The following is a 13,751-nucleotide window of genomic DNA, read 5'->3' as shown; positions in this document are numbered from 1 at the left end:
GTGTGACAACTTTTACAGATAAATATTGGAAGGTCACCAAAGGAGCCTTGGTAATAGCAAAAGGCGAAAAGGTTGGTACATTGTATTTATGCAATGGTATTTCTAACTCTGTTAATGCTTTAACTTCCAAAGGAGCAGATGCAGCATTATGGCATCATAGGCTTGGACACATGAGTGAGAAGGGGATGAAGATTCTTCACTCAAGGAATTTTTTGTTGGGTTTGAAGAATGTTGATTTGGACTTCTGCGAGAATTGCATTTATGGAAAATAGAAGAGAGTCAGATTTATTAGAGTTGGGAAAGAAAAGAAGAGCGAAAAGATAGAGCTTGTGCATATAGATGTATGGGGACCTGCTCAAGTATCATCTCTCTATGGCTCTCGTTATTATGTTACTTTTATTGACGATGCAACTAGAAAAACTTGGATTTATTGTATTAAGAATAAATCTAATGTATTTGATACTTTCAAGAAATGGAAATCTTTGGTTGAGATTGAGATAGGAAAGAAATTGAAGTGTCTCAGATTAGACAATGGAGGTGAATATTGCAGCAAAGAGTTTGATAGGTACTATTCAGAGCATGGAAATCGTAGAGAGAAGACAGTTCCAAGAACACCACAAGAAAATGGTGTGTCAGAAAGGATGAAACAAAACAATCATGGAGTGTGCAAGGTGCATGAGATTGCATGCAGGATTGCCTTTACAATTTTGGGCAGATGTTGTAGATACTGCTATTTATCTAATAAATAGAGGGCCTTCAAGTTCCTTGGATGGTGGTGTTCCAGAAGAAGCATGGACAAGTAAAAAGGTAAACTACTCCTTTTTAAAGCCTTTTGGTTGTGAGGCCTTTGTCCATATTAATAAAGAAAATAGAAAAAAGCTTGAGGCAAAATCAAAGAAATGTACCTTTATTGGATATGGTGTTAATGGTTATGGTTATCACTTATATGACTATGAAAATCACAAAATCATTAGGAGCAGAGATGTAATATTCAATGAAAAGGTCTTGTATAAGAATTAGTTTCAGGAAAAGAAACAGGAAAATCAAAACAAGGAATACATAATTCTTGATGAGATCACTGAAAAAGTAAAGGTGCCTGAAAATAATAATAATCAACAACCACAACAACAACAACCACCACAATAGCAACAGGCACCCCAAACACCTGAAAGTGGTGTTAGAACATCTACCAAGATAAGTATACCCCCTGAAAGATGCTCTCCTTCATTATATTATTTATTGTTGACTGATTCTGGTGAACTCGAATGTTATGAAGAAGCAATGCAGGTTGAAAGCAGGAAGAAGTGGGAGCTAGCCATGGAAGAAGAGATGGACTCCTTGATGCATAACCAGACTTGGGACTTAGTCAAGTTGCCTGCAGGAAAAACTACATTGAAGACTAAATGGGTTTACAGGCTGAAGGAAGAAGATGGAGGAAAACAAAGGTACAAAGCTAGAATTGTGGTGAAGGGGTTGGCACAGAAGAAAGGTATTGATTTTGATGAAATATTTTCTCCTGTAGTTAAAATGACTTCAATCAGAACTATTTTAAGTCTAGTAGCAGCTGAAGATTTGCATCTTGAGTAGTTAGATGTAAATACAACCTTTCTCCATGGGGATTTGGAGGAAAAGACATATATGTAGCAACCACACGAATATGAGGTAAACGGGAAGGAGAAACTAGTGTGCAGGTTGAAGAAGAGCTTGTATGGCTTAGAACAGGCTCCAAGGCAACTATATTATATTGTTATTGTATGTGGATGACATGCATGTTGTAGGGTCTAACATTCACGAAATAAATGTGCTCAAAAGAAAATTGGCAAATTCATTTGCAATGAAGGATCTGGGAGCTGCAAAACAAATCCTTGGTATGAGAATAACTAGAGACAGGAAAAACCACAAATTAACATTGTCTCAGAATGAGTACATACAAAAGGTGTTGAGAATATTTAATATGCACAATGCAAAACCAGTTAATACACCTTTTGCTAGCCATTTCAAACTTAGTAAGGAAATGTGCCCAAAGACCCAAGAAGACATGGATTATATGTATAAAGTTCCATATGCATCAGCAGTTGGAAGCTTAATGTATGAAATGGTCTGCAAAAGGCCTGATATTGCACATGCAGTGGGAGTTGTAAGCAGGTACATGAACAATCCAGGAAAGGAACATTGGATGGCAGTGAAATGGATTCTCAGATATTTGAAAGGTACCACAAATCAAGCATTATGCTTTGGTGGTTCAAACATTTCTCTACAGGGATATGGCAGGTGACAGAGATAACAAGAGGAGCACTAGAGGATATGTATTTACTGTAGGTGAAACAACTGTCAGTTGGGTTTCAAAAATCCGAAGTGTTGTTGCACTTTCAACAACAGAAGCAGAGTATGTTGCTGCTACAGAGGCTAGTAAAGAAATGATTTGGTTACATAGGTTTATGGGTGAACTCGGTAAGAAGCATGATATGGGCACGTTATACAGTGATAGCCAAACTGTCATTCATCTTGCAAAGAACTCAACATTTCATTCCAGGACTAAACACATATAGCTCAAGTACCATTTCATACAATCAGTGTTGGAAGATGGAGAGTTGAAGCTAAAAAAGATACACACTAGCCAGAATCCTGCAGATATGTTAACAAAAGTTGTAACCAGGGAGAAACTAAGAATATGCTTAGTTTTAATTGGTCTTCATGGATGACGATGAATATGAGAAACAGCCAGGTCCAAAGAGGAGTCATTATCTAGCAAATGAAGCAGCAGTGGAGTTGCTACAATCATTCTCCAAGTGGAAGATTGTTGGCTGTGGAGCATGATTATTTAGAGGTCTTTGTTTCAGCCGGATGTATACCCCATGAAGTTTGTACACCCCTCCATGCGGTGGGGTGTGGGGGGGGACTTGTCCCCCCCGCGGGGGTTCGGGGGGGCCCATCCCCCCCGTTTTCCGAGGTCCGGGGACCAGTGGTCCCCTGGCAGGGGTTTTGGGGGCAGATGTAAAATTGCCTTGTAAAAGTATATTAACTCTAATCAATCTGGGTCGTTCATTAGGCAGATGACCTAACAATAGAACTTATGTTTAGTTTAGGGATTTTTTCCCTAGAAGGAAACCCCTCTCTTTGCACGAGGGCATTGTATTGAGGCTGTGTAATATATGTGTATTCTCCAAGCAAAAAACAGAGAGGTGAGACTGTGAGAGAAAACAGAGGATATTACAACAGATATGTTGTAGGTTGTGTTTCTTCATTTTGCTAGATAATAGAAAGGAAGGACTGCTATTTGGGGTGGGCGTAGCCAAAACTAGGCGAACCGTGTATATCTGTGTCTCTCTTGTTTTAATGTGTTTTCTGTGTTTATATTTATGCAATATTCTATGTGTTCCATTGCTCTGTAATATATAATTGTCTAACAATTTGGATCAAGCTAGATAACCATTTCAACTATGTTTTTACTCAAGACATGCATGAACACCCTCAACTTACAAGGCTTTACACCACTAATGTTCAATAGTTTGTAGATTCAATGAATGGATGGAGAATACTGACCATACCGGCAGATGCATACATAAACATAAATGAATGGCTAGCTACAGGCAGCAAATGAGAATACCGATTGTACCAGCAAACGCATATATGAACACAGATGAATGGCTAGCTAAAGGCAGTAAAAGAAACTTGCAAATCTAATTTATCAATGCATAGATAAGATGACAGTTATATGGCATTAGATACAGAAGAAACATGAACAACCCGTTCAAGTGCAAGCTTAGAACAGAAGAGAAAATGGATATTGAACATATAACTGCAAAAGAAGCTTGTATTACTAATGAATGAAGATGAGAAGCTTGAGTAGCAAAGTCTCATTAGTCTCCAGAAGTTGAACTTGTATTACATCCTACTTTCATCTATTTATAGTTCTTTACAATGCTCCTGAGCTCTAAGAGGCTCAGAGTCTTAATCTGTCTGATCTGCATTGTTAACTAATTTTATTCCCTCTATATGCAAGCATGGCTTGGAGGATCATTCTTTTGACAGCAGAGTAAATGCATGCAAATATTTTGGTTGCGCTGGCAGGACTGTTGATGCTCCATGATGTTTATTTGATGAGCTGTGCTAGGCTATTGATGCACTGTGCTTCTTCTCGGCCTCTATGTCGGTTTAGGGAGGAGTTGCGCATGTTGTGGCTCTTTCTATGATTTAACAATGCATACATTCTGTTAAAGTAGAACAACGCTACCCTCTTGTGGACCTCTGTTAAAATAATGAATATTTCTGCTTTAAACAGAAAACACAACAGCGTTGAGAATTCCCGCCCCTCTCTGTCCTTTCCTGACTTCAACAGTCCTAAAAAATGATTAATTCCTTTATCGGGTCCGCCCTTGGGGTTATCGCAAGTCGCATTCGACCCTCTCCCTTTGTATTTCATTGAACAATAAAAATACATTTAAAAAAAAAAAAAGGGCCCTCTGCCAACCTCAAATTTTATGTATTTCACTTCTCGGACCCTTTCGGGTCCAGGCTTCATCGCAATCGACGCTGCCCTAGTTCCCGTTGCATTTTGTTATATAATGAAATACACTAAAATTCATTGAAAAATGGCTTTGGCACGGACTTTAAAGATTATACATTTTGGTTCTGAAACCCATCGGGTCCAGGTCTCATCGTAATCGACGCACATATATGCAAAGGCCCTGCCCCATGGTTTCTACCGATAGCGATCCACCGATGCAATGTGGGCCGTTGATCTACATGCACGATTAACGGTCCACGTTGAATCAGCGATCACTATCGCTCATTCCACACAACCTGGGTTGATACTTCGCCGATACCTCCACTGATACTTTCGCTAATACGACCTGCCGATAGCAATCATCGTCGATCGTTGATCGGCGATGTCTAACTCTGATTGCCACTACCTGGGACCGCTGATTTGCGATTTTCCGCTTAGATCTGGGCCGTTAATTGGCCAGATCTAACGACAGCTATGCATTCTTGGGTTTTAAGCCTGCGATAAGGGTTTTTGACTGATTTTGAAGTGTTTTAGCCTCCCGATAGTGCATTTTTTCCCTTCCAAGGGCTCTCCTCCCTTGCTTGTTTCGATCTTGGGATGATCTTAAGCACTTTTGAAGATTCGAAGAGCATTTTTGGATCCCTTTGCATGATTTTAAGAAAACTTTGGAGACTTTGGGAGTATTTTGGATCCATTTTTGGGCCAAACGCCAACAAAGCTAACATTGGCTCCTTCTGGGGATGAAAGCCTCCCTGTGAGGTTTCAAGAACTACATATCAATGCCTTTCCTGTAAAAAACAAGATCAAATCTTCCTCCTAGTGTTGCATTGGGCATGGATTCTATTTAGCATGAAATAAAAACTTGAAAACAACATATTTACAATACCAAGGCTTGAAAGCCTTAACTGAAATAAAGTTCGAAGAACAGCCCATTGAATGGGCCATCAAAAACATCTCCTCCTTCCTTTGATGCATTCCTTTTGAGAAAAAAATCACCAAACTAAAAATTGACCCTTTTTACCTTTCTATGAAAGGTTTCTTTCTCTTGGTCAATGTGTATATCAGCCAATTCATCAAAGACTTGCAAAAGCCTATTGATTTGATCCTCTACTTCAAAATCTTTCCAGCATTTGATATTATTAGGTAGAGATGGTCTATATTTCACCTCCTCTCTGTATTATTTCAGCCTTCGATGTTTTGATAGGGAGGTTGTGTACACCTGTTGAATAATAAGGTCTGCTTCATACTTTGCTATGTCATTTGTGACCTAAAAAGTTAATATGAAAGATGAATCAATGAATTCTTGTGTGGGGGACACAAGGACTTCACCTATTCCTACAGCTTCCTCAGAGCAAGCCCCATCAAAGAACATGTCCCAAATCTGTGGGCCTTCTTCCTTTGTGATCTGGCAAACTGATTTTTTAAGTTGCGTAGAGGCCAACTGATAAGGCTTGGTAATGTCAAGACCGAGCTTATCCATGACAGCCTTTGGCATTGAATTATGGCTGGCTCCAGTGTCTAGAGGGCAATTGTGAATGATTTCATCATGAATAGATAGAGAAACATAGAATGATGGGGAGTTGTCTTCACAATTTTCAATCATTGGGCTGAGAATAACAACTGGTTGGTCATCTTGCAGATTTACATAGTCAGTGGAAGCTTGGATGGTTTTAGGCTCAAGAGCCTCAAGGATAGATTTCTTGAAGGACTCATTCTTCACTGGTTCAATCAGGGGCATAGGTATTCTTGGCTTCTGGATTTCTGATTGAAAACTGAAAGAAGAAGGGGACTTGTCAAGGCCTCTTACCTCTATGGCTGGAGCTTTGAGGATGATAGGATCAACTGCTGGTTGCTTCTGCTTATTAGCTTGTTGTTCTGCAGGGACAACAACTTTATGAACAGGAGTTTCTTTGACATTATTCATCATAGACCTCAGATTATATTGGTGTTGATCTACAGTTTGTAGAATAGCTTCACCATCCCATTCTTGGCTGATCTGGCCATTGAATAATGACTTCTCATAGGCAGCTTTGGTTAAAAAATTGGTGCTGCCTTTGTCTTCCATACAATGGATCTCATCATCTTCCTCAAACTGCTCTTCTTCCATGACTGCATTTTGAAAAGGGGTCTTCACCCTTTGGTATTCATTGGAATCTTTGTTTCTTTGCAAAATCTGCAATTGCTCATTTGCTCTTCTATATGGATTTGGATTTGGAGGAGCAAAGGTATTAGGAACCTTCCTTTCCGAGAATGCTACTCAACCTTTAATTTGGAAACTTTAGAGGCTAATGACTCTATCATCTTGGTCATTTTCTCAATCTTGGGATCTAAAGATGATGAAGGCTCATCCCTCTGTCTTCTTCTATCATCATTACCTTTGAGTTTTTCTGCAACCATGATGTTTATTCCATTTCCAGGGTTGCATCTTGCATATCGGCCAAAGAAGCACATCGCCTCTCCCTCAATAGTAAACAGAAGTCAGAATCGAAGGTGTTGCATAGATGAGTCTAGCAGGGTAGTGGTGGGTTTCACTTCAGCTGGTATCTTGTTGTACATGCGATTAAATCTCTTATTAAAATCAAACAGCAGCTCACTATTTTCCCTTTGTAAGTTCCCAAACTTAGTGTGATAGTAAAGGAGATCCTTCTTACCCCCCAATGCTTTAGGAATGCATCATATAAGGCCTCAATATATGCTATAGTTGCTGGGGTCAATTCCTTGAACCATTTTCTAGTCTCTCCATCTAGGCTTTGGACAAAAACTCTCATCCAGACATCATCTTCACTAATGTCCAGGTTATCAGCATAGCTATAGAATGACTCAAGATGTTCTTCAGCTAAAACAACTTCAGTCCCAGTGAACTTAGGCATATACTTCTGATACTCTCCGGTAAGCATAGCATTCAAAGGAGTGGGAAGTATTAGAGGTCCATACCTAGCATCTATGATTCTTTCCATTTTGGTAGGTGCTTGTGGACCTGCCATAGTTATGGTGGCTAAAAGAGTAATGGTAGTCTGAATGATAGAGGGTTGAGGAGTGACTGACAGGACTAAAGGAGTATGATGGATAGGAGGTGTGGTTTCCTTTGGGCTTACAACAAAAGGAGAACCTAAAGAATAAGGAGCTTTATGAATCTCTAAGAGTTTTTCTTCACTGCTAGTATTAGATGCTATACTTTCAACATGTATTTGTTCTATTACAAGCCTTTCTTGTAGAGATATAGGAGATTGTTTAGGTTTACCTGAACCTGGTGCTTCTTTTTACAATACCTTTCTCTCTTTGATGATTTTTTCAGGATCAGGTATTGGGTTAGCATGTAGCTTTTGAGGATTTCTCCAAGTATGCCTCACAAACTAAGCTAGAACTATGAAGTGGAGTCACCAAGAGGTTCAACCTCCAGTAGAGTTGCCAGATAGATGATTACAACAAAAAATGTGCCAGACTTTGTCTATCATCAAAGTTGGATCTGTGTCATTTCCCAGGGAGGCTGAGCCTCAGTTTCCTCTCCCCGGCAGCGGTGCCAATTATGTTATCATTCCAGGGAACTCTCCTAGATTATAGACCAGAGATTCCTGGTAACATGTAATCTTCAATATTGTTCTCTGAACTATTGGAATAAATGATGGTTTGGATCAAGCCAGATAACCATTTCAACTATGCTTTTACTCAAGACATCCATGAACACCCTCAGCTTACAAGGCTTTAGACCACTAATGTTCAATAGTTTGTAGATTCAATGAATGGATGGAGAATACTGACCATACCGGCAGATGCATACATAAACATAAATGAATGGCTAGCTACAGGTAGCAAATGAGAATACTAATTGTACCAGTAGATGCATATATGAACACATATGAATGGCTAGCTACAGGCAGTAAAAGAAACTTGCAAATCTAATTTATTAACGCAGAGATAAGATGATAGTTATCTGGAATTAGATACAGAAGGAACATAAACAACCTGTTCAAGTGCAAGCATAGAATAGAAGAGAAAATGGACATTGAACATATAACAACAAAAGAAGCTTATATTACTAATGAATGAAGATGAGAAGCTTGAGTAGCAAAGTATCATTAGTCTCCAGAAGTTGAACCTGTATTACATCCTACTTTCAACTATTTATAGTTCTTTACAATGCTCCTGAACTTTAAGAGGCTTGAGGCTTAATCTGTCTAATTTGCATTGTTAACTAATTTGATTCCCTCTATAAGCAAGCATGGCTTGGAGGATCATTCTTCGGACAGCAGAGTAAATGCATTCAGATATTTTGGCTGCGCTGGTAAGACTATTGATGCTCCATGATGTTTGTTTGATGAGCTATGCTGGGCTATTGATGCGTTGTGCTTATTCTCGGCCTCTATGTTAGTTTGGGGGGAGTTGCACGTGTTGTGGCCCTTTCTATGATTTAACAATGCGTACATTCTGTTAAAGCAGAACAACGTTTCCCTCTTGTGGACGTCTGTTAAAATAATGAATATTTTTGCTTTAAACAGAAAACATAGTAGCGCTGAGAATTCCGGCCCCTCTCTGTCCTTTCCGGACTTCAACAGTCCTCAAAGATGATTAATTCCTTTATCGGGTCCGCCCTTTGGGTTATCGCAAGTCGCATTTGGCCTGCGCCCTTTGTATTTCGTTGAACAACGAAAATACATTAAAACTGCAAAAAAAAAAACATTGAAAATGGGCCCTTCGCGGACCTCAAATTTTATGTATTTCACTTCCCGGACCTGAAACATCACAATCGGCGCTGCCCTGCTTCCCGTTGCATTTTGTTATATAACAAAATACACTAAAATTCTTTGAAAAATGGCTTTGGCGCGAACCTGAAAGATTATACATTTTGGTTCCAAAACCCATCGGGTCTGAGTCTCATCGCAATCGGCACACATATGCAAAGGCCCTGCCCCATGGTTTCTGCCGATAGTGATCTGCCGATGCAATGTGGGCCATTGATCTACGCGTGCGATTGACGATCCATGTTGAATCAACAATCGCTATCGCTCATTCCACACAACCTGCGTCGATACTCCACCGAAACCTCTGTTGATACTTCTACTGATGCGACCCGCCGATAGCGATCATCGGCGATTGCTGATTGGCAATGTCCAGCTCCAATTGCCACTACCTAGGACCGCCGATTTTTTATTTTCCGCTTAGATCTGGATCGTTGATCGGCCAGATCTAACGATAGCTGTGCATTCTTGGGTTTTAAGCCTGTGATAAGGGTTTTTGACTGATTTTGAAGTGTTTTAGCCTCCCGATAGTGCATTTTTTCCCTTCCAAGGGCTCTCCTCTCTTGCTTGTTTTGATCTTGGGATGATCTTAAACACTTTTGAAGATTTGAAGAGCATTTTTGGATCCTTTTGCATGATTTTAAGCAAACTCTGGAGACTTTGGGAGTATTTTGGATCCATTTTTGGGCCAAACGCCAACAAAGCTAACAAGGGGTAATAGAAGCACAAGGGCTTCACTGGCGGAGAAATACCATACCAAGTGGGTTCATATTGGGGAATATATATTGAGGAAAAAATGACATATTATATTGGGGGATATATAAAGGGTAAAGGGTTTTTATATTGGTAGGTATAAAAATTGGAGCTCAAAGTTAATGAAAAAATATAAAGGGGTATAAAAAATGTTAATGAAAAAATGGATACCTACAATATCTAGTGAAAGTAGGGGTTTTTAAATTGGGAAGGTGTATTGGGTTAATATTGGTAGGGGTTTAAATAATGTGAATTCTAGAGGTATTTTCCAATATGTAGTCAAATTAAGGGTATTGTTTAATCTGCCACAAACGCATGTGATATGTCAAAAGTTCATTGAGTGAAGCCCCCGTGAGTAGAAGGAGGTAAAGACGAGGAAGGAGAGGGGGATCTTTGGAAGGAATAGGAAAATGAGCCGAGGAGGAAGGGGAGAGGTGAGGAAGGGTCGAAGAGGAGTGAATGGAGACAGAAGAAGGATGGAAAGAGGATTTGGATGCAAATTTTTTCTTCTTGACTTGCTACCATTTTGGCACCTGGTTTTCTATTTCTTTTGGTTTTTGTTTTTTAACACATTTATTAGAAAAATGACCATATTCATGACATACCTTTCATTTGAACGGAATTTATTCATAGTTTAGTTGTTGAATGTGAACTGAGATATCAACTTTGATCTTGACTGCTTCTGGTAGTCATTTCCCTAGGTCTACTTCCACACATATTCTCGTGCAGGCATGTATGTTTTCCTTTGGCTCACTTCTGTCGATATATTTTGCCACTGCGTTTCCAATTTCTTTAACATATTCATCTCCCCAACAGTGCAGAGGAAGTTGGGGAAGCCTCACTCACACTAGCATTGCATTTGGTATATCTAACTCTGGATCGAAGTCCAGAGTCCATCTATTCAAACAGAGCCCTCTCAAGTCCATGAAATGTGGTCTATTTCTAAAGATTAAGTCTCTGTCCTCTTTTTTTTCAAAGTGGAAGGTGAAATAGCCTCTTCCACAAAACCTAATGGAGATTTTCCCCATGATAGAGGAGGCTCAATTTCTTTCCACCCATTTTAGAACTGATTGGGGGGAGGGCCAAAGTCCAGTAAACTGTCTAACCAATCATCGTTCAGAGAAAGACAGTGTTGCGCGACAAGCAAGGGAGTGAGGGAGGATTATTTCAGGTATTTCATCAATCTTCTTAACAAACTTTGATATTGACAGCCTAGGTCGTGAAGGTCCAAGGGAGGAGATCAGAGAGGCAAAATCTTCCGCATTTTCTCCCAACTGAGCTATAGTTTCAGGAGTTATGGCAGGAATCGATGCACCCACAAAGGGAGGCTCTGTATGGGCCATCGTAGTCCAGTCAAAGGCAGCAAGCCCCGGGAGCCTAGGGAAGGAGGCACGCTTAGAGTTTGAAATCGCCAAGGCGGGAACAACACAGCGCGTCAATTACTTGAACCTTAAAGTTCAATACTATTGTTCTTTTGAAATTGGAGGGTTGGAAATGTTGGTATATGAATGTTGTCTTGATTTATACGCTTATCTAAAAATTATTAATCATATTTGACAAAATGAAATAGCAAAGAGATAACCAATAAGATATTAAAAAGAATACCACCAAAGTAGAAGTCTTATTTAATTAAACTAAATTAACAAATATACATTTTCTAAAAAATAAATATTGTATCTGGCAAATTCATCTTTAACTATACACAAATTCAACTTATTTTATGATCTTTTATTTTAATTTAGCTATATTTAAATACACTTGTTTATACGGAGGAAAAAAATACTAAAAAGGTAAAATCTGTTTACGTAGATATTAGCAAATATCAACATTACAGATCACGCTGACACGTGCGGACCTAGGTGGATATTGGGCCATTGCTCATGCACATATTTAACCTATCTCAATCTATTTGTTTACGGTCTAGTCGCCACCTTAGCGCTGCGTCCATACCACTAATATGTGAGTTAATGCCCATAATCATTCCTATAATAGTAACGCCCACGAGGAAATGGAGGAGGTGGTTGTCCATACATTTGCTGAGGCCTGTTATTCATGTAGGCATGGATTCGATTTTGATATCCACCATCATAATCGTCCCCTTCATTGACACAGTCCAAAATATAATTATCATACCAAAGTGTTATACCCTGATTCTAGTATTACAGTAAAATTTTACCGGAGCGTAAAGCATTGTGAACAGAGCCTTACCATAGAGATGCGGATGGTAACCAGGATGGCCATGCGCTGATGCCAACGACCGACAAAATACATTTTTTCAATAAACACCTTCCTGTTGCTACGGAGAAATCGAGGTAATCTAGTAACATTGTAACATTACAAGAAACTCGATTGAGCAGACATGTCATAACTTGAGAATAGAAATTGAGTCCGCAGGTATGTAATAATTTGAAAATGGAAATTTGATGGGAAGAATGACAATCATCTAAAAAGTAGAAATGTCATAATTTGAGAATCAAAACTAGGTAAGAAAACCATAAAAATCCAAAAAACCAGATGGAATAGGCATGTCATAACATAAAAATCGAAAATCGAAACTGTAAACATGTCCTAATTTGAGAATCTAAACTGGGTAAGGAGGGTGATAACTTGAGACTCAAACTAGAAACTACATATGGAGAACAACAACAATCCAAGAAACTTGAGAATCGAAACTGGGTAGGGAGGGGGATAACTTGAAAATCGAAACCAGATAGGGAAGACGACAACAATCCAAGAAACTCAATCCACCGAACATGTCAAAACAACAACAATCCAAGAAACTCAACTTGAAAATCAAAACTAAGTAGGAAATACAACAATAATCCAACAAACTAAATCCAGCAAACATGTCATAACTCGGGAATCGAAACTAGGTAGAGAGGACTACAACAATCGATCCCACCACTCGACTTACAACACTCAAAATACTTAACCCAATTCAAGAACGTTACCATAATAATACTACTTACTCTGCTGAGGAGAATTATCATAGCGAGAAGGATTGTAAATGACAGGGCCAGGTTAACCGCCTTGAGAACTATCATAGAGAGAAGGATTGTAAAGGACAGGGGCAGGGTAACCGCCTTGATATACGCGACGCTTAGAGCGACCGATTGTGAAGCCTGCGCTTATTCCCTGATCGGTTGCTTCATCATCCTCCCCATCTTGTTGGGCTTCATCAACGACTTGAGGAACTTGTTCCTCCTCTACTGCTACTCCTCCACTTGGATATCCAGGAGGTGGCTCACGTCGTTTAGTCACACCTGCCATTACTTCTTCTTCTTCACCAAATATTCTGATCCATGGTACAAATAATTTTCAGTTTAGTGCATAATGTGAAAAAAAATGGAATATTTTTCAATTTAACTTCAACAGTATCATAACTAAGATACTAAGAGGAGGAGCAGTGAGACCTCACTCTAATTGACTCAACCAGCTCGATCTCTTTGCTATATTGCTGCTACTGAGCAATTTGTAGTGAATAACATTCGTTCACTCTGCATGTATTTATATACGTGAAGTCGGTTGAAAATACCTGTGGAGTAAAGTGAAGTAGATTTATGTGGTTGGAATTCGTTGAGGTCGGTTTATTCCTTATGATAATGATATATGCTCTTCGCTTCTCTTTTCTTTTCTTAAAGAGAAGAGAATAATACATTCAATTTTGTCTATACTCCGAATTTGTTGGGGGTGGGAATGTTTTTGTCGTGGGAATGTCTTTTTCTCTTGCAACCCTTGGAATTCCATGCTTGCTT

General features: G+C 39.3%; 1 protein-coding gene across 1 annotated transcript in view; it reads right to left on the bottom strand.

Moving 5' to 3' along the window:
- Positions 1 to 13,456, bottom strand: part of LOC149163022 (uncharacterized) — a 33,663-nt gene extending 20,207 nt beyond the window's left edge. The window contains exon 1 of the mRNA XM_089437502.1: positions 13,415 to 13,456. The gene's annotated coding sequence lies outside the window, so the exon portion shown is untranslated. The remainder of the gene's footprint in view (positions 1 to 13,414) is intronic.
- Between the last annotated feature and the right edge of the window lie 295 nt (positions 13,457 to 13,751).

The sequence above is a fragment of the Pinus tabuliformis genome, chromosome 5_2, assembly GCF_031772625.1.
Source record: "Pinus tabuliformis cultivar Carrire ecotype Pingquan chromosome 5_2, CPIR1, whole genome shotgun sequence".
NCBI classification, from domain to species: Eukaryota; Viridiplantae; Streptophyta; class Pinopsida; order Pinales; family Pinaceae; genus Pinus; species Pinus tabuliformis.
Note: the sequence above shows the minus strand (reverse complement) of the source record. Positions and strands in the feature narration are given on the sequence as shown.